Here is a 26,467-nt window from a genome sequence, read left to right on the forward strand (position 1 = left end):
GATAAGCTCATCTGTCCCCATTCCTATGTATAGAAGTGTCAGGTAACTATTTCGCGATCTTCTTCGAATTCGATACACTTGGTTCGGCTAGCTGTGGTTCCTACTAACTTCTTTATACTTCCTCAAATCATAACAGAGCATTATTGGTAACTATTAATTAGCTAAAACAAACGAAAGTCATGCATGAAGATAAATTATTATAAGCGAAAAATTATTGCACCAAATGCGGAGGCAAAGATGCATTCAGAGATGAGTGCGAGGTTCCACTGACATTACTTCGACAGAAAGAACAAAGGTTGGTGAATGACTAGTTTGCGATAGAAAATAAAAGCTAAGAAAGTGTGCGGGGAAGGGAGGGGGGAGAAATTCCTTAACAAATTGCTCACTCACACGAGAGCGACAGGTAAAGTGAGACGATATACCAGGCTGCCTGGGCGTCAAAAAAATTCCGTCAAAGTAAGTTGCTTTGATGTTTAAACACGAAGCAATTTTTTCACAACGTAAATATCACGCGCACGCATTACCAAACGCAACGTCTTGCAGATGCGAAACACCCGATCCCAGTTCTGCAACCGGTCAAACGGAAGTACTTGCAGCCTAACAGCACGACCAACGTCCTCGCGGTGCCTCGTAAACACCATTCTCAAGCCCACCTCGTGCCAAATTAAGTAGCGTTGGGACCCTTTGAAGCCCCCCCAGATAAGCACTTCATAGCCAGTCGCAAAGCTGTCTATCATAACCCGGTGAGATTGCATCCTCACAGTTCAAGCGGATAAGAGCGGTTCTCGGTAGGAGGGGAAAACACAACTGTGCGCCGGCGACGCTTGTGAGGTCTCCAAGCTTGTGAGCACACCTGTCCCCGCAAGAATAGCTACCGTACAAAAAAAAAGCGGAGGCAACGCGCTGCTCACAGCAGTCCTACATTCTCCCTCGGAAGAATGGAACGTCGATCGAACATAGACCAGTTCATGGCAAAGCCAGATCGTGAGCGATATGAAAGGACGAACTGACTGGCAGAGGAGCAGGAGGAAGTCCAGCAAACATTGTCGCTCTTTAGGCGACATATATTTGCAATGCCCCGAGGCAATTCGTCCGCCTTCTAATATGCTAAGACATACTGCGATGGCAGTTGTTTCTGAAAGAGTTTATACTCGCGGGTGTTTAGCAGGTAAGCTTCCCCACTAAACGAAGACGCCACCCCCTTCGCATGGCAGCAGCCCTACACAAAAGAAGGTTTCTTCTCGGGGGAAGCGCCGCCGCTGACACGAGATGTTGCTCACAAGTTCCTCGCGTGGCTTCATAACACCACAAATTGAAGGGCATCCAAGGCTACGAAGACAAATACTGCGACTGCGGCCAAAGACCGGAAGGCAGTGTTTAGACTTCATACGACGCACGAGCTTTTATGGGAGAGTGCGGTCTTTTCTGCAAACTGCAACGTGTGTGTTCCTAACCGCTTGTGTTGTGCACTAAACTCTTAGAGGGTAGGATAAGTAGAGAGGTATAGGCAAAAATAGCCTGCGTAGTAAACAGCACAGGATGAAAACTTGATTAGGAATGGCGCCAGTTGTGTAACGCTGCGATGACTGCAGATAATCGGTTGTTGACAGTGAGCGCCACATTTGCTAGGGCAACCTCAATCTCTCTATACAGGAGCTGAGGTGCGAGCTATGTCTGTGCACATGCACCACCAGCTGGTTACGTGCCAGCGTCTTTTCAAGGTCGGTAAATGAAGCTGCGTATAAATGCTACCATGGTGTAAACATTTCAGTCAGCTGTTTTTCAGACCTACGACATCGAATTACATTTTTTTGTTCGTGAAGCCAACAGTAAAAATAACTAATTGGTCTTCAGTAATTATACTGAATTTTTGGAGAGCGAGAAATGCACTGCAGAATAGGTCACGCGCCTTTCAATAGCCCTCAGTTCGTTTCACTGCGCCAGGCCATTCTGCCCTTTAAAAAAAGCTATGTTACATTTCAGTGGGGCATCTGCTGCACGAGATCTTGACATGGCGCGGAAGTAATCAATTTTTTTCAACCCATACGACTGCCGTGCATGAACATGCACGTGTTTCGGCGCATTAATAGCGCGTTTGCGAAATTTATAATATGTAATGCCCTCAAATATCGAAGCCGGAGGGGGGGCCTCTACTGTTGTCAGTGACAGAATGTAAGATGGAGTCCAAAGGCAGACTCCGCCCGCACCACTAATGTATCGCGGGTTGCCGTCAGTGACAGCGGACACAATGTTCTACCGCTAAAATCGGTGGGCTCCACTGTACTGTTACACAGGGGGAGTCACTAAACGATTTTTTCCTTCCGCTGCATAGAAGTAGGAGCCAGTGACCTGGAACCCTGCCCGGTGATGTGGGCAGGCCACCAGGTCATAGGTAAATGCGGGCGCCTCTCCGGTCTCCGAAAACAGGCACGGTGATAAATGTATTACCTCTCAGCAGCAGATGTGTAGTTGGCGGGCGTGAAGTCACAGCGGACGCAGCGAAAAACTGCGATATGAGGACGGCTGGTCATGGTACCAATACCGCGTCTGTTTTAGCCCCTGGGTGCACATCTTTTCTTGAGCTCCTCATTAAGAGAGCATGCGCACGTGCTCAGCCTGCAGCGTGTGTCCACAGAGCTGTGCATAGATGAAGAATTAAGGCCAGCAAGCTCAAGACTGGTGCAGGCACCGACAAGCGAAACAATATCGACGCAGATTAATTATCGTACCAGCTCTCACCTCTAGCGTTTTTAGGACCTTAATAAGCCGGCGCTAATTTCAGTAACTTCATTTCATCCGCACCGCAATGCTGCACTTTTCTGTGTCATTCCTCGACAAACATAAAATTCCATATCTGCACCGTCAGAACCTATCTCCGCCCCAGTAAGAAAAAAAAACAAAAAAAAACGAGAAACTGTCGTATCCTGCAAATGATGCGGCTAGGTGATAGCCTGACATGTCCTCCGTTCCGGTATTCAGGAGGACGACACGTAACCTCTCTCTAACGCTTGGACATGGAGTCCGGCTGCTATGCACGAGGTCGCAGGATCGGATGCCGGCCGCGGCGGACGCGCACTGCAAAAATGTAGGTGTGCTCTGCGATTCGGGTACATACGAAAGTACCCCGCATGGTCTAAACTGATCCCCAGCCGTACAATAGCGCCTATCTTCGCTCTCTCCTTCATCCCTTCCCTAACGGCACGGTTCGGGTTCCCACCGAAATTACAATTGGTGCAGCTTTCTATCCTCACGAAGCGTTAGCGTTTTAATGTTTCCAAGAGTACGACGCCCGGCAGAATGCGTGATTGCCGAATAAACTGGCGGTTATTGGGCCATGCGAAGACGACGACAAGGCAGGGCTGCGCAGCGCTTTTGTAGCGAAAGCTACACTGCGCTAGGTTTTTAAGCCGTCGGCGTGGCACCGTGTACCGCATGCTCCGCGGCGCGTCAAGCCGTTGCCTAGCAACTGTCACGTGGTATAGACCGAGAGCTGGGCCAGGAGTTGGAGGAGGAAAGAAGAAGAAGGAAAAGAAGAAGTAAAAGAAGATGAAGAAGAAGACAGATAACTCGGTAGTTGGTAGTTGGTAGAGGCGAACGACAACAGCGAGTTGCTAGGACAGAAGGTTCGTGCGAACGTTGGGACGGAAGGTGTCCGTAGAAAAAATTCGCTACAACATCACAGCTTTCCCTCTATCACTAGGTTCAAGCCATGCTTAAACTGCCACAATTTTTCGCTGTCGCTTTCCTCCTTGAACCTCCATGCCAGAATGATGTGCAGTAATTCTACCCATAACTGCTTGCAAACGCCCCAGTGGTCAAAACCGGTCCCCGGACATAGAAAAGCCGAAGCTTTACCACTACTTTGCGTCCCGATTATAATTAGTGTCAGGTGTAAAAATTTATTCCACGCTGTGGTTAATCATTCGTACAATCCTCCTTGCAAATGGCTACAACGCCACAATGCGTTGCACAAAAGATGAAGTTTCGACTCATTTCTAAAAGTCACATTCAACCATGCGGAGCGTCACGTGGCCATGTGTGCCAATCGGTGACGTGCAACACAGGGATGACAGAAAATAGAAGTAAACAAAACAGGGAACATTAAACGAATGACGCTGATTTCCCAGCAAGAGCGATGGACTAACTTCGCTATGGCGGGGTAAAAGGCAGGGCGGCAAACATAACTGCTCCGTGGTGCGTACAGCGTTTACACTGTGCAGCTATCGCTGCCAGCGAAAAAAAGAAAAAAAAAGGAAAGGATACCAAAGATGGGACGGACGGACGAAAACAGAACCTATGATGCTTCTCACGTACTACAGTCGCCAAAGCGGATTGCGCAACACCGTACAACCGCCATAAATCTGTTATGGTGATTCACGCATACACAACCGGATTTGCCCGTATCCATTGGGACGGCACCCTGGCCATAAGCGCACATGAGCTAGCTGTCACGCGTTCATGGCTAGTCATCTGTGGCACGTGTTAGACTTCCCTAGTATTCTCGTGTAGAGCCAAGGTACTAAAAAAATTAGATGGTATCTTAGATGTCTCTTAAAGGAGAATGGCGAAAGCCTACCCTTCCTCTCCTATCATTTGCCTCTTATCGGCGTTCATTGCAGTGCTGCATATAATTATAATTATAGGAAAGGAAAGGCGTGCTGTCTTTTTCCGACAAGTGTGAGTTTGGACGGTACACCATCGCTCCTGTCGCGTGGCGTTCCTTGGCGCGCGTTCAAGTGTGGTATAGCAGATGGTAGGAACGCATCTCGCGGAATATAACAGATCTCTCGCACAACTCTCGCTCACGGGATTTCGTTCCATGAGCCTCAAAAGCACCTTCCTCTCCAGTTCATCTCCCCAGATACCGCGAGACATTAATCTACCAGCTTATCTGTATCACACACGATGAGCTACCCCTTCGAAACTCTCTCCCTCACGAAACGGCAGAGCCTCAGCACGACTCGCGAAAAAGACTGGTCAGTCCAAAATCACTATGGCTCGCAATTTTTCATCGAATCGAAGCATACATCATTCCTTGTCACATGATCTAAAGTGAGAAATAAGCAGGCGGAAAGGACACGCCAGTCTTCCCGTGCTCCTCGTTCGTGCATGAGCTCGCAGCGGACGCGTTGCTCATTGCAGGACGCAACACGCTGCTAAGAAAACACGGCGATCGGGTGCGCCTCGGGGAATGAACGCAGCACTAGCAGCACGTAGACGCGACAGCGCCGTTATCGGCGGCGAACGAGCGCGCGACATCTCCCGGAATCTACCGCGACACAATCTCGGTCAGCGACATTCCTCCCGCGCTACCGCTGTCACCGCCAAGGCGACCCCGCCGCGCTAAAACGACGCCAGATAAGGAGGTCCGCGACACAAAAGGCGCGTGGCAGAAGCACGCACGGGCCAACAGGTGCCCCGCTGTCTTAACGACGCGCGGCACTACGCCAGAACCCGTCGGGTCACGCTTTTCGTCGCGGTAGCACCGATGGCAAGGCCGGCGGCACGCCGCCCCAGCGTCGGAAAGTGCGACATATGCACTCGACATAATAGGAGGCACGATGGAAACTTACGGCCTCAACTGAGATACGTTTTCAACGAGATGTGACCATCCATCATGTAGGTTTAGAGACGTAACACGTACACCGGCTTACTTGTCGCCCGCTGCGCAATGAGCGTATAGTACGTCTACTTTAGCCCGACTCCGGTATTTGAAGCCCCTTCAATGTACGCATTTTCTGATAAGTGGCTGAGAAAGAAGAGAAAGTGGTTTACTCCCAGGTGGAAAGAGGAGAGATCACTGAACGTCAAGGTGCGTGCGTGCGTGCGTGCGTGCGTGCGTGAGTGAGTGAGTGAGTGAGTGAGTGAGTGAGTGAGTGAGTGAGTGAGTGAGTGCGTAGAGCTCGCTTTATCCGGCTTTCCCCCTTGACACTAATGCTTCAGTTTATGCACTAACATTCCCACTTTGGCGAGAAGTTTACATGGACTGACGCATCGATTGCGTTCCGCAATCCGTTACATTTCACGACGAGCCGAGGACAGTAAAGCACCGCAGCAATAAGGAGTGCGCACGCTCTCAAGCAGCGGTTTCTCTGAAGCATCGCTTAAACTATTCGCCGAAGTAAAGGAAAACAGCAGCAGACGGCGAGATACGGAAGCTGCGCTGCAAGGACTGCAAGCAATGCTAGGAGACGAGTGTCGAGAGAAAAATGTGTAGTACAGAAACTCGGGAAGCACAGAAAAAAAAAAAAAAAAATGGGGGGACGCTCAAGCTTCCCCTTGAGAGTAGACGCGATTTCATTCCGCGAATCTGTTTCATACTTTTTTAAAGTTGGTTTTGGAGGAAAGGAAGGCGCAGTACCTACCTCACTATTCGGTGGGCACTTGCACTTACAATGAATGACATACAGTTCGAGGTGCATATGTTGTCGGTTCGAATCCTGAGTCTAAAACTAGTCTCTAATTAGCAGATGGATGGTAAATGGTAAGCGAAACGGCATGACACCAGCCCAAACGTTGACACAGAATGGTTGCGTCGCAAATTTTTTTCGGCACATTTTCCGACACGATTATTACACGATATCGTAAGTGTGGTGTACAGCGACGACTTTTTCGGCCGAACGAGCCGAGAATACTATCGCGTGAAAATAGACCCCCCCCCCCCCTTCCCTGCTACAAAGGCAATGTTAATTCTAGCTGCGTTGCATTTGCTCCTGACCGTGCGGCTGCAGACTGCCGTCGAGTGAGCAAGAATTTGCTGCCAAAGAGCGCACGAGATGGAGACGGCGGCTTTTCACAGGCGATGGGGTCAAAAGGAAACAGTACGCCTCCCCCCCCCCCCCCCCCCCCCCCCCCCTACGGCTCGCCACAGTAGACGTAACAGAAAAAGGTAATTGGTAAAGAGCCAGCCGTGGAATGCGGGTATACGATTGAACAGCTACGCCAGTCCTCCGAGCGTAGATAAAAGTCCTAATCGGTCTAAATTTCCCCACAGTCAAGAGCTGAAATACGCAACGGCAGAGAGCTATCAGTAGTTAAATTTGTACGGTTCAATGTGCAGTATAAATACGAATTCCCGCTGCGGTGGCTCCGTCGTTACGACGCTTGACTACTGAGCCCAAGGAAGCGGAATCGAATCTGCTTTTCGGCTGCTTTTAGGTGGAGGCGAAAAGCAAGGTGTCCGTGTGCTGTGTGATGTCAATGCACGTTAAAGAACCCCAGGTGGTCGAAATTTCCGTAGCCCTCCACTACGGCGTCCCTCACAACCCGAGTCGTTTTGGGACATTAAACCCCACAAACCAAAAAATGTGAACTGAAACACTTTTTTTTTTTTTGGAACATACTTAATCGGAAGGAGTTTTCAGAGAAGGAACAAGCTTCAGTTCTTTTTTCGTTTTTACTTGAGTAATCAGAGTAATCAGTTTAGTTCCGAGTTAGTAAGGTAGCTACACGACTGTCTCAAGTTGAGGACACAGCTTCCACGACGGTTAATTAACTGAAACGATCTCAAAGCTTCACTTGTTAGCTGCTGGTGATCCGGCAACTTTTCCCCACAAGAGAAGACTGTGCAATTTATTTATTTGTTTATTTACTTATTTATTTTTTCACGAACCCCACAGTTCAAATTATGGCGGTGCAGCAAAAGGAGCAATTATAAAAACAAAACGCTGCTAGGTGAAGGTTAACATGCACACAAAAAACTAAAGGTCACTCTCTCTCTGTCACCATGTTAAATAATACGAAGTAGTGGTGGTGGTAAAAACATTTAATGCCAATGATATGAATAGTGGGGGCGAAGCACCCTACATGGCCGCAGAAATAAAAGGACCATTCACTGAAAACGAACATGAGCGAAACACCCACCAGCAAGACTGGTGCGCCAACGAATCACGCTCCGATAAGGCTCGCACAACTTTTATCCCAGCAGCACGTCCTGGTCCTGTGGTCTCATCCCCTTTCATACCTGCGCATTTAATGCCCAGAGGTATGCTACGCAGCATTCATTCTGCTTTGGCGCGTCCACGGCGCGACGCTTCTGCCTCCCAGCTGCCCGCACCTAAGGGATGCTAACGAAGAAGCATGGATCGCAACGCAATTCCGCAGCAGTACAATTAATGGCACGGAGAGAACGAATGACGCCTCGTTTCAGTCCAGCGGCGGAACTTGAAACGATGTCAGCAAGGCTCTTGGTGGCATTGTTTCTCGAACATGCGAACCAACGCTCTCTCTGTGAGTGATGATGTTCTCGGAGATAAACGATAAGCTGCATCTGCTCACTCGACACCCGCGAAGCAGACTCCCGGCCTGGCGCCCAGCTTCATCAGGGGGTAAGCTTGGAAGAAGCTCTGCTAACCATGTTGCGCCCTCCGGGGCACAATCAGTTTCGAACACGTCGGCCTGCAAAGGTGGTTCAAGATTAAGTTGAGATTGATGATGAGATGTTGATGATCAAGTGATGATGTACGATCTAGGAGAGAAGGATGTAACTCGAGCTCGGTACACGAATCGCAACAAACGCCTTGCGCCTAGAGGATCGCGAAGAAATGTGACTGCGTCGCATTTCCTAGTACGCGCTACGTGGCAGAGTGCGATACTTTCCAGGTGCCACATGTTGTTGTCAAAGGGATGCCGCGTTGTTCTTAGCGCGGTTGTACTACATACCTCGCGATGTGCGTGAATATGGTTTACAGGGAGGCTTCGCGCGAGACAGACGGTGACGAGAGAGTCACACGGGACCAGAGGTAGATAGTGCTCGTCCTGTGTACCTCTCTTGTTTTCGTCTGTCTCGCGATAAGCCTCACTGTAAATTATGTCCTACCAACTGGCCCAGAACTCCACTTTGCTCAAGTGTGTGAATAATGATGGGGCCTCACTGTATTCAGAGACCTATCGATTACACCAGAACAAAGCTTACGTCAAACGCTTCTCCGTCACAATTACCTACGACGAGGCTGTGATAGTATATCTAACGGACGTCACGGGGTTACAAGGAAAGCAGCAAGGAAAGCTAGGGACACCGTGGTCCGTGGCGTCCGGGAGCAAAACGTCGCGTCAACGACGACTCTCTTCTTTCCCTTGCCAACGTTATCCGCCGTTAGAAGATTCGGTAAGACGATGCGACGAGGGAGTGCGAGCACATCTTCCCGGTGACAAGTGCGGAGCCCCTGCGCGAGCCGGCAGCCATGCGATCGGGCACCGCCGCAGCGCCTCTCCCACAAGTCACGCGCTCGTGACACCCAGCGGAGCGCTGTCGCTCAAAGGCCGGGCGCGGATGAAAATACTCCCTCGACGGCGTCAAGCCCGCGCTCGCAGCTACCGGGTCCGAGATGAGGTAAACATACGGTGAAGACGGAGGCCGCGGATATACGCCGCCGCGGCCGGCGGAATCAGGTGGTCGCCCCATCACACGAGATGATCGAGCGCGCACGGCGAGGGAAAAAACAAAGAATTAAACGTCGCACTCTTTCTGTGGGCTCCGCGTGTCACGCAGAAAAACAGCCAGCCGCGCGCGCTGCGAGAAACAAGCCAGCTCGCGATTCCCACGGGCACGTGGCGGGCGCCCATTGTTGTCCGCGCGCTGCAGCGACGCAGTACGAAGTGGTGACGCATGGAGGGTGCTCTCAGTGAAGGGCCCATGGTAATGGCACGTGTCAAGTCTGAGAGGAAAGAGAAAGGCTTTTGCATCTCCGCTCTTCAGCACATTTAGGCGCAATCTTTTTTTTTTCTTTTTCTTTTTTTTAGTACCTCGACTGAGGCCCTAACCGCAATGCTATGGGCCCGCTGCATTACGTCAGGCAATTTTTTTTTTTTTTGTTTTTCTGTAGGTCATGTCCCTTTACCATGGATGTGAGCTGAAGCTTTCAGACGAGCTAGATTATTCATTACTTAATGATGAGGCACTCGTAAGTGAGCACGAAAGAGCAACGCCTTCAACCTGACTTCCATTGTGTACAATACAGTTGCATTTTATCCAATACATGTAGCCTGTTTCATTATAAAAACATCAAACAGGTGCGTGCCATGGTGCGCTCCAAACGGATATTGGTATGGTGTTCGCAGACAGAGGGAAGGCTTCAGGGTCGCTCAACGCAAAACAAAAAGGACGCGCCGGCATTCAACGCGTGTGGGCGTGCGTTGACGTCACATTAGAGAGCCAGCTGCGAAGCCCCATCTAAACATGCGCGTCAAAACAAAGGTGCCAGCCACGTAGCATATGGTTTGTGGCGCGCCGGCAGCGTTTGCGTCTGCGAAAGTCAGCGGGTCAAGGCCGTAAAAGAAGCAGAAGCGCCGCGCACAAGTGTGCACTGAGCGGTATAGTGCATTTTGACACCCTCCGTGAAGTCAGTGAGATCCCATGAGATGTTGTATTTTCTGCAAATAACAAGCGCAGGCAGGCCGACACTAGCACGCTTCGATAAATATCAACATTCTGAATCGCCAGTCCATACAAATGGCAGATTATCGGGAAGGTAGGTCACAGTTGCAAGCTTTAGCATGATAAATATCAATATTCTGCACCGTAAACGGCAACAATGATCCCCCGAAAAATGAGACCCTTTGATCTCCGCTCGTGTCCAGCGAATAAAGTGCAGCGGCAGGTGGTGGTCCGTCTCGCCCCGAATGGGCAGAAACCGCGCCGCCAGATGTGAATTACCACGAAGTTCGCACAGTAGGGGACGTCGCTAGCAAATGGCCATAAAGAAGCGCGTCTTAACCACAACAAAAGAATATCGATCCTTGAACGCAATACCTGCGGTTGTCGGAGGCAAACTAGCGCCGCTGGGCTCGTCGACGAACGAGCCACACTCCACTCGGCCTATCACCTGCCGGGCGGGCGCCTTTGCCTCCGAAACAGGCACGCACGCCGCTGGCCACACAGGCACCTATATCAGCGCCCACCGCTCTCGGCGGCCATCAGGAGGTTGCCGCGCCCACGCGGCCGCCACTTGAGTGGGCCCGACGTTGCGGAGAAGAGACTGAGAAGCCTTCTCGAGGAGCCTGCCGCACAATGCGCTTCGCCCAGATAAGGCACCGCAGTGTCGCGACCTGTCAAGAACGCATTCCCGATACCACGCGCGGGAGCAGCATCCGCGAGAGAACATCCTCCTAGCACCCTTGTTCGCTGAACGAAACGAATTCTTCGTTTTCAGGCAGTAACGGGTACCAAGAACTGTGACTCAGCTGCGTGCTACTTCCGCCAACGGTTTCCTTTTGCATTGTTTTTGCGTCATTATGGACGACCCACTCCGAATGACGCGCGAGGACACGATTTCCCTCCGTCCACGCTTCTTGTTTCGGAAAGCAGGAAAAGCGCAGTAATCACTACATCAGAAAACGTCAGACGTGTCAGGACTGGCGTCTCCGCAGATACGATTTAAATTCGCATCATAAGGCGTGTAGCATGATTCTCGCAGAAGAGATGTAGCACATTCTTCATAATAATTTGAAGTGACCGCTCCTTATATATAGAAGTCCTCCCTCAAAGCTATCAGTGCAAATTAAAGGATGTTAGGTGAGTTTACGTTAGAGTGGAAAAACAGAACGGATTGGATACGCAAAGATGCGGGACCTTGTTCGAAAATACTGCTTCCCAGCGTTGCGTGAATAAGCGGGCCGCGATCACTGGCCGCTGACGACAGCCCATGCGAAGGGCGCGGCCAATCACAGTTTTGTGCGTCTTGTCACTGATGCTCTTTCACCGGGAACTCCCCGGAGAGCGAATGACGGCACCGAGCGGCAAATGAGACGAGCAGGGCAATCCCCCATCAAGCAAACCATCAAGTGGTTCGCCGGCGCGTCCAACTGTGCGAAAGATCAATGCGGCCCAACCCGTGCGCACACAGCTCGATAAGAGACTGCCGCCGCGTGTGACCGCCAGTTTGGACACCAGCCAGCGAGGCTGATGTCGAGCGGGAATGCCCTGTTTATTTCAATACCGCATCTCTGGCATGCTTATCTAAATAAACAAAAATAAACAAAAAAAAAATAAAATTTATAGATTGTGTTTACATTGCTTCAATCAAAGCTTTTATTTTGCCTCGTTGGTTCGTGACTTTTAAAGAGACTTGGCAAGCACTTATTTCGTTCGTAACCCGTGCGACGCTCACGCAGGGAATCAATGCACAAGTTTAAACGATCGCAAACAGACCCCGGCACGATGTGGCCTTGGCCGTCAGTAGCCGCCTGCACGTTTTATTTCTCCTTTGCCTCTGATGAAATTGGCCCGCAGTTCTTCCAAAGGACGGAAACTGCAGTCGGGACGACCGAGTTAGGATAGAGATATACACGCCGGGTACGTAACAACGGAACAAAGGCGAGGTCATGTGCCGAAAACACAGGTCAGGCACTTTGCGTCCTCCACATACATGATTGTCTTATGTTGTATGAGAGGTCCCAAAGTTCAAGGACTGGCGTTTTACACCATATTTCTTAAATTGAGTAGCTTTTTCTTTTACTTTTTTTTTTTTTTTGAGGAAAGTATGACGCAAAACACATCACTACCTGCGCCTGGCGGCCAACAACAATGCTCTTTCAGTTTGATCCCAGAAAGTAAACCCAGTTTTTAATCGTTTAAATAATTAAATTGTAACGATGTTTCTTGTAGTGACGAAGAGACGAGAGAGAGAGAGAGAGAGAGAGCCTGCAACAGCGACCATCCTAGGTTTTGGTGCCAACAACTCGATCTCGCGCCATGCGCTTGCGGTGCGGCTGCTCCCAAAGCTCATCTTCCTCTTTACATTTCAAATAAGTAATTTCTAACCACGTTAGCTATGCAATATATATATATATATATATATATATATATATATATATATATATATATATATATATATATATATATATATATTTGGCTCTTCCTGGAGCTAGAGAATCAGTGTTTACTGAGATCTGTAATTGGATAAAGCTGTGTCATCGTTTTAAATGCTGTCGCAAAACGACTTGGCATGATTAACCTGCAGTTTTCACCCATTCGACTCATTTATATTAGTCAAACTCTAACAGTTGCCCTTTAAAATACCGAACTCAGACTTCTTCGCAGTCATTACAACACTCTCGCAATAAAGCTATACTGCTACCGTGATCTACGCCGCCGCCTGTGGGTTCCTTTGGCAGTCTGATAGACACTTTTCGCGCAGCTCGAGCGGTTTGAACGCCGATAAAAATCGCCAACAGTTCTAATACTACTCCGACAGCTAACAGTATTGTTTTCACACACTTTCCTGCGGCCTGTGCTAGCGTTTCTTCTCTTTTCAACCCTTTCCTCGTTTCAGCTGGGACGCCCTGTACCGCCAGCGCAAAGCTGACACAAAGATGGAGCACCAATTAGCTTCTGCTTGACTGAAATACATCATTTAGACCGGCACACTACCGGGAGAAAACTAGCGCTGTCTGTGTCCACATATCTCCCATATATGTGTGGTGACACATATCCTCATATATCCTATCGATATGCCACCCAGTAACTGCTACCATGTTTTGTAACTTCGATTCCAAAAGGGCGGAATGGTTGACCACGTCCTCGACTGCACTGTGCACGTATACAGGTGGACTGACAGCGAAAAAAAGAAAGCCCTGTGGAGAGCTCTTCAACGAAACAAAAAGCATTTTCGCCGGCACGCCCACACCAGATACCGGGAGTAGGCCTGGAGATTGCACAATAGCAAAGGCTTGAAGTCGATAGGCTTGGCGCATTGTTTCGCTGTACTCTCTTCCACCATTTTCACACCTACGCCGGTGGGGGCAACATCGCGCCTCTTTCCAAATGCGCCGTTATCATAGCGATACGACCGGCGTCTCTAGTTCAACTCTGGCAGCAAGGAGGAATGTCGGCTGAATTTGGTAGGAGAAATGCATAAATGTGAAGTTTTACACCCCCGTGGATGGGTATCAAAATACTCCGCGCCGTCCCTCGGAGAAGCCTGAATAGACAGAGTATGGCAGAATTCTAAGTCGCAAAGCCGCCGCCAGCGAGGGGCCAGAGCAAACTCGGTTCTATAGCTCTTCCGTACAACAGCTAGAACCGGGCTTGCTCTAGGCTGCTGTGCTATCCAGTAGGAAATGACAGCAGCCCTACCCTTCCCGGTTCTCGCGCAACCACCTAGGCCATTTGCGCGCAGCCCTTTCCCGAACAGAAAGCGACGCACATAATCAAATGCACAGGGCAGTGCTTACAGTGCCAAGTTTCCGTGGCGCGAATAAATTACCAAGCAGGCCGCGTCCCGCTGTAACTAAAACTCTGCTTTCCGCCCAAGAGCAAAATATAAAAAGGCACCCAAGCCAGCACGCAAGGCTAATTGCAGAAATGGCATTTGGGACTACCAGACAGGAGAGCGCGACAAGATGCTGATCGAACAGCAGTTGCATACACCGGAGCCATGCACATACACCCCGAGGAGGTCCCGGTCCACTCATTTTAGGTGTGACCCTAATCTCGTCGAGGTGCACTGACCAGTTGCTCCTGCTGGTGGGTGAAAAGAAAAGTGGCGGAGGGTGAGCAAGAGGATGCTCATCTCCGCCTTCGTGGCCGCGGGCACGTCCGGCCGAGTGGAAGAATGGGAGCTCCGGCAGCCGGCTCTCTCGAGTTCTGTTTGCCGCCTCCATTGATAGCTTTTATCGCTCTTCGTTTAATCGAAGGGAAGGAGCCGCGAGCCGAGTGGCGCGATAAACGTGCTAACGCGTGCGCGCGAGCGTGGAAAACGTCTTCGCAGCCATTTGCCTGTCTGACCCGGGGCGTGCTCTGTGCCAGCATGCGGGTCGCCAAGAACAAGATAACCAGTCCCTATCAAATCGTCTGACAACAGCCGATGCATCTCGCAATCGGCTTCTCCTCCCGAAGGAAGGGTCCAAGGAACTTGGAGCATGGCCGACCTCTGATAACTATCGAGCGTCGCGAATCTGTAAGGTCGCAGTTAAACTATATACCACAGAGCGGGTTTTGTCGGACCAATAAACCGATCAAAGCATACACAGAGTGTTCCAGTGTTCCAGAGGCAGCCCCACTGCACAAGATTCTGAATGTCCCCACTTCAATCTCCAATGGAACTTCACTAGACAAGCATTCCGATGTCATTGCAGAACTATTTTCCCCATTAAACGTACACCACGCAGCTCTAGCCTCGAAATACGTATCCATATCTGCCGGTAACAGTTGCAATGAAAATGAGGGGGCCAGCGTAGGCTGAAGCGTACAATACGACGCGTGCCCTTTCAAAAGCTGTTGTTAGCCCTAGTCGACTAATACCACAATAAGGTGCGATGCACGCCGAACAAAGTAACATTTTTTCCAAACCAGAGGTGCCGCTACAGAGTTAAGGTTTCACCAACGCACCTGCTTGGCGAAAGCAAGCTAAGTGCGCGGCAGTAACGGCGCCAAAGCCTCCGGCTATCGCGCCATTCGAAGGACCCGAGCGAGCGCTTTTCGCGCCGACGAGGTTGCGCCCCCGACGTCGGAAAGCTCCAGCGATAAAAGATTTGCACGTGGACGCCAGCACGAACTAAATGGCGGATACGAAGGCTTACGTGGTACGCTTATGCCAACTGAGCTACGCAAGGCGGTGCGTCAACCGGATGACAGATATCTGAGGTGCTCGAAGACGCGTTGTCGAACGCAGCAGCCGAGGCTTTTTTTTTTCCTCTGATGCTTTCTTTAAAGCGAAAGCCTCCAATGCCTCATTAGTGGCGTCAGCAAGAAGCGCCGACAGAAAATGTGAACTGGAAGTGGCAACAAGAATATAACGCGATTTCGCATCAAAATTTTACGCAATCGGTCTTTGTGCAGCGTTCACGGTGGTGTCATACCATTTCGTTACAGATTTAGTATCCAACGGTTAGCATCAAATGGGAGGCTAGTTTGCGACAGGGCCTCGGACCGACGACATATCCTGCATATATGAGCCCTATTTCTAAGTGTAGATGTCCACTGCGCCTTTCCTTTCCCCGAACAAAAATCCAGCTAAACACGTTTAACGATTTGTCCAACTCTGTATCAGTCTCCGAATGCTATACCACCAAGAAAGATTATGCAAAACCACGCCGAGCAATGCGTTCGCACGCCTTATACGGTTTAGGCGGAGTTGAAAACTCGTTTTTTTTTGTTTGTTTGTTTTCGCAGTGACTAGCCCCTTATTTCACGAAGATGATTTTGTTTACGAGGAAGCATGTAAGGATATAAAGTCTGCATTCATTTAATTATGAGCAAATTCGCTATATAGAATCCTGCTGCCCAATTTTTTTGTTTCGTAGAAACAACTATTCCACGAGCGTCTAATAGTTAGTGAGCTAACACAGGAGCTTTCCAGTGAATGTGAGAATTTTCGAGCAACCATGCACTAACTCCGAAAGTCTGCGAATACATCGACAACGTTCTGGTGCTGCAGTTTTTATTCTTTATACAGAGAGAGGTAGGACCTTTTCGACCACATTATAGGGACGCTAAATTTAGTTTTGAATGCCTACGTTTAGATCAAAGCGGACACCATCACTTTTGAAAAGTAACTAAATGACAACATTAATTCATTTCAATACAAGTGCGAAGCTTCAATGTGGAAGTCGAAATATTTGCCCTGCTATGGAAGAACGGACATATAATGCCTGTTATCCAGATGCATTTTAGGACAACCCCGTCGCGTGCATAAAGAAAACATTTTCCGGGCTTGGATGCAACTAAACAATCGTAAACTCGCGTGTCAGTGTGTCTATGTTTGTAGGAAGAGCCAGAGCTTCCCTTCTTCATATTTCGAACGCAGCACGCTCACTGCCACTTGCATGACCGCATGTGCAACTTCCGTGCCTTGCTGGGCCAGGCTTTCGGCGCGTTGCAGCTGTTATTTAAGAGCCCCACACGGCAAATGATAGTAGACATGGCAGTAATTTAATTACTATAATGAAATTACTTTTGTGGCAATTATAATGTAATGAATTACTTTTACGGTCTGGTAATTTAGCAATTAATTAGTCACTTTTTGACATTAATTTCGCAGCAAAAGTAATTAGTTCCTTTCGAAATTACATTTACTTAAGTGCACCCCTCCTCTTTCAATACACAACACTGTAGAGTGCCGAGAAAGCAGGAACGACGTGCGGCCAGCCTGAGCCAGCGTAATGAATAGACAAAAGGAGACAGAATTGAGCCTCCGCGTCTGAGACCTGATGTGTCCTGTGTAGCCGGGTCACTTAGTGCGGCTATCCTACGGGTAGTTGCAACCATTCCCCAAGCAGCAGGATGTAAGGCGTCAAGGGGCTACCGAAGAGACAGATACTGCAAGACGGTCGGAGTTGAAAACTATTGGGGAGCGTGCAGTGACACTCCCTGTTGCGTCGGCTAGGGCCCAGTGGTGCCACGTTACACTCGTCCCCACTGGTCCAGAGTGGGTGGGGTGGGGGAGACAGGCAGAAAGGTCCATGGCGCCAGCATTACTGAGAGCAAGGTGCCGAGGTCGTTTCTTGGGACCACGGAAGGAATAAGTAACTTAGCTTCTTCGGCGTCTTCAAAGGAAGAAGACAGCTCTGGGCCAGCAAGACGCTGGGTTCGCCGCTCATTCCACGAGCGTTCGATCATGTTTTTTTTTCTTCTTCTTCTTCTTCTTTTTTTTTTTTTTTTTTTTTTTTTGCCGCTGTCTTATTTTTGTAATGGGACGTGCTGTAGGACAGAGGGATAGAATAGTTGTCTGGGACGAAATCTGGCTGGAAGACAAAAGGATGCGTGTGTCGCGCCTGGTGAGAAGCTGTTTTGTTTACTATCTGTAATTCGTTTTTTGCATATATGAAAACTAGAAAGTAATTTAAAGGTGACTGAATTACTCAGTAGAAGTCACTGTAATGTAATTTCATTACTTATTGGGAGCAGTATTTAGTAATGTAATTTAATTCCTTTTCAAGATTAATTTTGCTATGTATGAATAAGAGACCATATTTTTGCAGACTCAGAGAGCAGTGGTGCAATAGTTTCTGTCAGCGGGTCCTCCTGAGAATCATCGCTCGCGCAGAATCCCCCCTCACCGACACGCATTTTGCAAATGGCCTCAGATCGCTACTCCCGTAACTGACACCTCTGTTATCTCACGCGTACACTGCCGGAAGCTAGCAGTTGTGTGAAAGACTACCGGACATATCTATAAAGGCCCCGCAACCAAGTCATACAAACAAGCCCACTTGGCTTTTCTTTCTATTTTGACGGGTAGCGCATCTAGCTCGGGAGCCAGGAGTCCAGGGTTCGATTCTCACCTCAGCGATCCTGATTTTTCTTTTCAGCGCCATTCACTTACTTTTCAATTTCTCGGCTCTACGTGTGATGTCAGACTATACCGACCAGTCCGGATTTTATCCTCATGCTAACCCCGGCGCCGCCAGGTTTGAACACTGCTACAGTAATTGCATTATAGTACTTCAATTACTGCCATATGTGGCAAACACTGTACGGTAACTAATGTTTGATCATTTTCGCTCCTAGGATCACACCCAAAACTACAACACGTTGTAACCGCCCATCGACCTTTGTGAGAAATGATGCGCATAACGTAGCTATATAGCTCACACGTCATTTCGGTCACATTACTCAGCGAGCGACTGATGTCGTAGCAACTAGTACAGCCCATAATTTTGCGGCTAGCGGTTCCACAAGTTCACGGATGGCGCCGCCCGTGGTGGCGTCAAGAGCTTGAGAAATGGAAATAGCTTCATACAAGGCGCTCTACTGAAACACAAGCACACCGAAACGGCCAATGAATCTCGTGAGCGTGGTATCCATATCCATATATATATATATATATATATATATATATAGCAAAACAGGCGTCACAAGGACTACTGCCGCCAATGTACGCAGAAAGCCGGCGCCTATACCAGCCCGTATCGCGAGCGTGTCGATTACAATACGTGTTGGCAGCCTTCCTTGTTCCCCTTCTTTCTCCTTTTCTTTTTTTTTTTATTCTCCCTTTTGCCCCTCTGGAAGACTCCTTCAAGTTCGTTCGAGCCGCTATCGGACAATGCCACGTCCATCGCTCATTAATGCGTCGGCACTCAACGGTGTGTCTCTCCGGTTCCCTGCTTCTTGGCTCCCAACGGGGCGCATAGCGAGCACGACGTGTCTGTGAAGCGGACACGTACTCCTCTTCTTCACGCGGATTGCCTGCTTCAAGGTACAGCGTAAAGGTACAGAGGCTGATGAAGACAAGGCAAAACTGTCGGGGCAGTCGGTTCTCCATTTTTTTTTTTTTTTTCTGCTTCGCACGCACTCAGGCGCACATGTGTCTCGAAAGTTGACTCAAGCGTGACAGGAATAGTGACTAGGACGTGCGGCGCAGGAGATCCTGCCGCTCTCCTGGCACTCGAGACAGTGAGACGGAAACTTTTGTTTGTGCGTGTGAAAGGCCTTCTGAGAAGCATTTCTCCGCATCACGCGTTAAATTCAATGCACGGTGAGGATGGCGGTAAGCCTTTATAACGGGTCACTCGATTAACTCAAAAAGCTAAAGGCGTGAGCAGAACAAATACCACGATATCGTTGAAGGTCCCGTTCCGCAGAAAATGCGGCATCGGCGTTATCAGCATTGTCAACGAAAACTCACGGCCATGCCTCTGCAGCTGACACGGCGAGGCACTCAGTGGTCGCAGGGGGGTTTTACGGCGTTAGGCGACCACGTGACGTGGCCGATTTGTCAGGAGCTTCTCACTTCAGATGGCAGGGGAATCGCACCTTCCCATAACCTTATGCATTTCCAGTTAGGCGTGCTACTCCTTAGCCATGCAGGCACGTCCGTACGGCTTGGCTAGAGCGGGGCTTCGCATCTATGTCGGGTGGTCTGCCACAAACTGTGGCATATGGCTTACGAATTTATTTATGCTCGAGAGTATTTGTGAGATAATACAGGCAAGACATCTGGTAAAGCAGTACTGGCAGCACCGTAGAAACGAATTACTACGTGCTTGATGTTTTACATTCAACGAGCGCTGTACACAGAAGGGTGAATATAAAAGAAATGCGCAACAACTTAGACAGGACACAGGAAGAAACACATACAACAGTTCATGTTCAAACACACAACAGTTCAAACACATACAACAGTTCTTCCTGTGTCCTGTCTAAGTTGTTGCGCATTTCTCTTATATACTATGCAGAACCAACTAGCCCCACAGCACACTCTTCTGAACAGAAGCTCGACATGAATCCGCCAGCACTGAAAGGGAGGCGTCGCGAACCGTACAACCCCACGCACACCGTCCCCGCGACCCCGTCACGCCTTGACAGTGCCGTAAATTACCGAAGAAAGGTCGCCGCGGAAGACGTCCGCAGCCAAACGCGCGTCTGCACGCCGCACCTGCGCGTAGCGGCCGACTCGCAGAGGCGATAACCTGTGCCGACCGCCACGTGTGCTCGTCGGAACGCATCCTCCGAGCGCCTGGCCCAAGCTGCGCGTAATAAATTGCGGCCGGTCAGGCATTGATAGCTGCGCGCGATGTCGCTGCCGGGATAGAATACGAGCGCTGCGCGAGCAGCCGCATCAATCTTCCTGACACATCACCATTGCAAATAAGTAAAGCTATACTTCTCTTTATATGAGCACAAAGCTCCCCGTCTCTTTGCAAGGCTGTCGAAACACAGATGTCATGAAAGAGAAACTAACCTGTACGATGTTTCTAAATTCGCATACGCCGCTTACGAGTAGGTCGAGGGCGAAATAATCTAGCTAGCGAAAAGCTTCAGAAATACACTTTTCTGGGGCACCATTATAAACTGTGAGGCAAGTTCAGGGAATTTAATATACTGTTATGCGCATGCTGATGGGAATTTCTATAGCACTTCCGATGCGTAGCGAAAATTCAGTTTTTAAGGTTTGTCCAGTGCTCGGATAGAGCAGTTGGCTCGATTCTCCATTTTGGGCTGCGTTTTTGCAAATAATTTTGAAACAGCTGTGGAATATTGTTAGATACTGGTAAGAACATTTTCGTTAATAGAAACGTGCCTAAGATTCCGATGCACAGTGAAAATTTGCCTTTGAAGTTTGTCCTGCGCTCACAACAAGGAATTAGGACCGCCGCAAAAAATCAGTGGGATGCGTAAGCAGGATCTGCAAGTGTCAATATGCGATATATATATATATATATATATATATATATATATATATATATATATATATATATATATTAAAAATTATTTCCCAGAATTTGTCCAAAATTTGTTCCCGCATTCGCAAGTATTCAATACTTCCCTTTATTAACGCGGTATTTTCTGATACCATTTCTCCCAGATGACAGCATACAATATGCAAGCCATGAATTTCATGCAGGATTGTAAGCCTCGAAACGGTCTGACGCGATGCACGCAATCTAAGCTAGACTCGCTGAAATTAATAATGTACGCGGTCAACCGTCACGTAGGGCAGACTCTGTTTCTCGTTGAAAACATCGTCTAGGCATTATAACATATTTGTGGCATGGGAAAAAAAAAAAAAACGTTTTTGAGTATAACAAAACGCAGTTTATAGCAAGAAAAAAAAAAAAAGCTTAACCGTGACTTCAAGTCCGTTATAGCGATCCCTTTACTTTTTCGACTGTGGGCTGAGCTGGCCAAAAGCGGTTATGTCGCATGGAGGATTTATTAAATAAACACGTCTTGTATGAGCACCACGCTAGCTGCTTAATTTGGTTCACCGTCGATGGAAGGTACGTAACTACGACGCTCGAAAGTGTGTGAAAGAAATGGTAGTTTCGCAAAAAAACGTTTGTGGAGTAGCAGGTCGAACTGTTATCGTGGTTGACCGCTCTACGTTTCAGCACTGGTTTCTCTCTCTCTTCTGTAGGCCGATCTATACGAAAACGAGAAAACTCCTCACAAGCATTAAAATCATTGAAAAAGAACTATTCTTATGCAGCTTCAGCTAGCTAAGTTAGGCGTCATTTTAAACGACACGGGCACGAGCTACACCATAGTGACAACGTACCAGTTTGCCTTAATGTAGACTGTGCCTCCTGTAATAAACCGCCCCCCCCCCCCCCCCACTCCCTCCTTACGCTGTATATATATATATATATATATATATATATATATATATATATATATATATATATATATATATATATATATATATATATATATATATCAATGCCTGCCATATGATCATGGGCGCTTTCATGTGGACAGAGGGCATCTTTTTAGTAAAGTTATCCTTCCCTCTCTTTTGAGCCTGTTGCATGACGAAAGAGCCGACGTCCAATCTACACTACCTATGATGTCACGTGAGGGAACCAATTTGACCGTTAGACAAGATAGCTCCAAGTCATAAGTGGCCATTAAGACGCGTTCGCCTCCGTTCACTCGTAGCAAAATATACAAAACAAGTGTCTTCTATGTTTGCCTGCCTGTCCTATTCGTTTTGCGTTGTGGTTTTCCATGACGACACTATCTTTATGGAACTCCCGGCTGGACTGACGCGGAGGCCTCAGCATTTACCGACCAGTCGTCGCAATTCGTAAAACGTTGTGATTATAGAAGGTAAATATCGCAACATCATTGCTATAAATAAACTAGGCCGATCGGAGGAGCTAGTTCTTCGTTCTGCGGGCCTTGAATTTTCGTACTTACCACTCTCTATAAGCTGATTTCCTAAAGGTTTTGTTTGGTTTATAGGAGTTTAAGGTCCTAAAGCGACTAAAGATATCAGGGACACCGTAGTGGAAGCCTCCGGAAATTTGGACCACCTGGGGCTCTTTAACGTGCACTGACATCGCACAGCACACGAGCAGCTTGTATTTAGCCTCCATCGAAAAGTGACCGCCGCGGCCAGAACTGAGCCCGCGTCTTCGAAATAAACAATCGATCTGATCCACCGCGGCGGGGCATTTCTCTAAAGGCAAAACAGTCAGCAGGCATACAGACAGAGAAGCGCGAGAGATGCCTCTTCCCACGAAACTTTTTTTACAGAAATCGCAGTGTTTATAGAGTCGTCGTCGTACTCGGCGCAGCATCGTCACCACTCCTTGTTCGCGCATTCGCCATTTTTTTCAGTGACCATGGAAGATTCGAAGCCCGTGCTACCAACGTTACTTCTCAGAAGGTTGAAAAGTCTTGGTGTATTTTACCAATTCTGTAATCACTGCATCGCGAACCTTCAGTTTCGAGCTCGGCTGCAGGTGACAGACCTGGCAACCTTGAACGGCTCTTGTGAACGTGAGCTGGGAGACATGCACGCGGCCTGGTGTTTGTTCGCGACGTGTGGCGCGTGGGGTCTCGTCTTCCCTCGTATCGTGTCGTGTTAGTCCGTGTGAAGTTTGAGATGAAAGGGAGGTAGAACAAATAAAAACGGTGTCTGTGTCGAAAGCACTCGGCACTAAGTGCACGTCGATAACAACTGCGGCCGAGATTTTTCCGCAATGTGAGAAGAGGATATCGCGGAGTCACTTGCCAAAAGCCGTAGAGATTAGGGCCCCCATTTTCTCTTCTTTCGTTTCACTGCGTCGCTTGAGCGCGCCTGGGCGTGATGCTCTTCACACGTGCGTTCTACGGTAACTTGGTTTCAATTGTGTGCTTTTCGAAATTACACGAACACAAGCCATAAAAAAGAACTGAACAAGGGTAAATAGGGTACAAGTGGACTTGTCTTCGTCTGGGCTTGTCTTCGACTTGTCTTCCCAGACGAAGACGAAACGTTGGCTCATCTGCGACCTGAGGCGTACCCTATTTACCCTTGTTCAGTTCTTCTTTTTTATACTGTGCAAACCATCTTCTTCCTTTCGTTCTACACGGACACAAGCCGTTAGGGATGGAACGAAACGCTAGTTTTGAAGGGGCAGCGCAGGAAATGCTACAACTTTAAGCCCAAAAAATTAGTAATTGCGCTACTTCTTCGCGCTTTGCTATACAGGAGGATGTACAACTGAAACTCGGGAATTCTCTGTTGGTGGTGCTGCGGAGCACTTCGGCTGCCGCCAGTGAAAGCAACGCGTAACTCCGTAGTTTAGGCTCGCGCACTCGCTTTGCAACGTGGCTAGAACTCCGTCGTCGATTCAGTTCACCCTGGCCTTTAAAAAAAAAAAAAAAAGAAAAGAAAAAGAAAAACTGCGCGCGTTTTTTAGATTGTACGCTAAAGAGAGCGTGCGTTCTCCATAGCATATAAATTAACTTACCCAACGCAATGTCAAGAAAGTTACCTCTCGCTGTCCGTGCATTACATAAGCTCGCCACCTAAACGATGCCACTGTTGCGGAAGGCTGTGTTAACTTTATATTTAATGTCTTCTGTGTCTGTTTTAGCAGTGAATTTCGAAAAAAAAAAAATAGGGGGAGGGAGGGGGGGCGGGGTGCATCAAGCAATTAACTTTGGAAGAAAATTGACTGACCTAGGTCTAACTACGATAAAATTCGATGTGAAAGAAAGCTTGATATTTCTAGAATGCAACACTCCCCTGATTTTTACACGCAGCTGTGAGAAAAGCTGCAGTCTAAAATAATTCTGCTTTTTTTTTTTTTTTCTACACGCTGTAGCTGCACTGAGGGAAGAGCTGATAACGTGAAATAACTTGTTCGCAATATGTTTCGTTCTCGCGGGGTTTCCGCGACTTGTAGGGGGCAAGCAAAGCGCAAATATGGCCGCCACGATAGCAGTAGTGGCACGGGGTCGTTCGCAATGTAAGAGACGCATAGACTGAAATCATTCTGCCGTCGACACACATTTCGTCCCTGACCTTGTGTCCCAGACAGACGTAGTCAGAGTAAATACGCAGTTGTCACTTTTGATCGCGCTGTGGCACGAATATAAGCTGAGTTGCAGATATCACGGCCAACTGCACAGCGATTGTTTCATCATATATAGCGAGGAGTGGGGGCTGCTATCGCCTTTCTCCCGTTTCTCTCTGATGCAATGTTTTTCTTCCTGTACACTTCGCCACTAGTACCAGCCACGAAATATGAGCACACAGCAAAGAAAAAAAAAAAAAAGAAGAAAAAAAAAGCGGAGGATGGAGGGGGTCGAGTTTGTTTTCCCTTTGCGCACGAGATATTCATTCTTTGATTCCTCCGTCCCGAGAGTCTAGCATAATGTTGGTTTCGAGCCCTTAATTTCAGAAAAGCAGGCGCGATGCAAGCCGCATCAAAGATCTGATCACGGCAGCTACTCCTCTAAGCGGATGCACCAAGGAAGACACACTGAACCATGGGAGCCGGAGCAAGTTAGCGCGTGCAAAATAAAATAGGCCGTTTCAAGAGCTCGGATATTACATTTTGGAGCCACACACACGAGTCGTTCAATTTCTGAGTAATCGCTGAAAATATATCCAGCAAATATCAGTGGTGAATGCAAATCATACCAAAATGTGATTTCAAAATTCATGGAAAATGCTCTCAGGCAGTTGGACACCCGCACTCTTCCTGAGAAATGTACTCTACGCACCAGGGCTAAACTACACTGGCGTGCGACGAGGGTTCTAATTTCTAGGAGAAACGGGTCTAGGTGGCATTTGCTCGTGCTGTACTGTGGTCGAGGACACGGTGCACACCCTGCGTACGTACGTGTTTCTGCTGGGACATGTGAAGCTTATTTTGAATTCGTTCTGCTGCACTGGTGTGCGCGTTAACGCGTTTATGCCTCCGTGTGAAAGTGCAGAGCTCCTCTCTGCAACTGTGCCGATATGTGTGCAATGATGATTGGTGTATGCGGAAGACATGTGTTGCAAGTGCGTTGAGCTATCTCTGGCGCAGTGCGCGGTGTACGTGTTTACGCCTTTGTGTTTAGCACGTTACACGGGACGAGTGTCGCCAGGTGTGTGCGAGGTCTCCTCAATAACTTGGGTCTAAATTGTGGGCATGTGCTGTCTACGAAAATTAAGGTATAGTTTTCCTTTTATAAAAAATAAATGGACAAATGTTAAAACATCGCAAAATATCAACCCTGCGCAATGAAAAGCTTGTTCAGATCAGCAGCAAAGAGTAAAAACAAGCAGTTACTGTCTTTCCGAGTGAATGAAAGCACACAAAGAAAGAAGCCGGAAGGCATGAATACACTATCAGAAAACATAACTCTGGAAAAAGGCTAACAAAAGTTTTCGTTACTTACAAAGGTTATGAACGTTAATTTACCAGTATGCACCACTGCACACAAGCCGACAAGTATACGGTAAGTAGCTACAACTGCTGTGCACACGGGTGAAGTGCATGTGGTGTACAAATAATTCACTTTATTAGCTATTTCTCTTTGTTAACAAATCCAGCCGACACTTTTTTGCAACAGGGAAAAGTGGTTTATCGCGCTCTCTCGGTAAATAAAACACCTCCTGGAATACCAGAAAACTGAAAAAGAAAGAGCGCCCTTTCGTCGCAGTATTATGCGAGAAAACTACCACGGATGTATATTTAATAAAAGAGAAAAGACTATGCTTGCTTTCGAACTAAATAAGTAAAGCGGTGAGGTGAAAGTACCTGACATTGGTCATTTCGCTGAGGTTACACGAGGTCGAATTCCCATGTGGCCAAGTGCGTC

The 26,467-nt window shown here is 48.3% G+C and overlaps 2 protein-coding genes across 2 annotated transcripts in view; one reads left to right on the forward strand and one right to left on the reverse strand.

The window, feature by feature from the left end:
- The window catches only part of mnd (L-type amino acid transporter minidiscs), a 96,425-nt gene that overhangs the window by 68,287 nt on the left and 1,671 nt on the right, over window positions 1-26,467 (reverse strand). The gene's annotated exons all lie outside the window — the stretch shown is intronic.
- The window catches only part of LOC146204005 (TOX high mobility group box family member 3-like), a 615,155-nt gene that overhangs the window by 2,767 nt on the left and 585,921 nt on the right, over window positions 1-26,467 (forward strand). The window lies entirely within an intron of this gene.

The sequence above is a fragment of the Amblyomma maculatum genome, chromosome 1, assembly GCF_055883805.1.
Source record: "Amblyomma maculatum isolate TAMU_Amacu chromosome 1, ASM5588380v1, whole genome shotgun sequence".
Lineage (NCBI taxonomy): Eukaryota > Metazoa > Arthropoda > Arachnida > Ixodida > Ixodidae > Amblyomma > Amblyomma maculatum.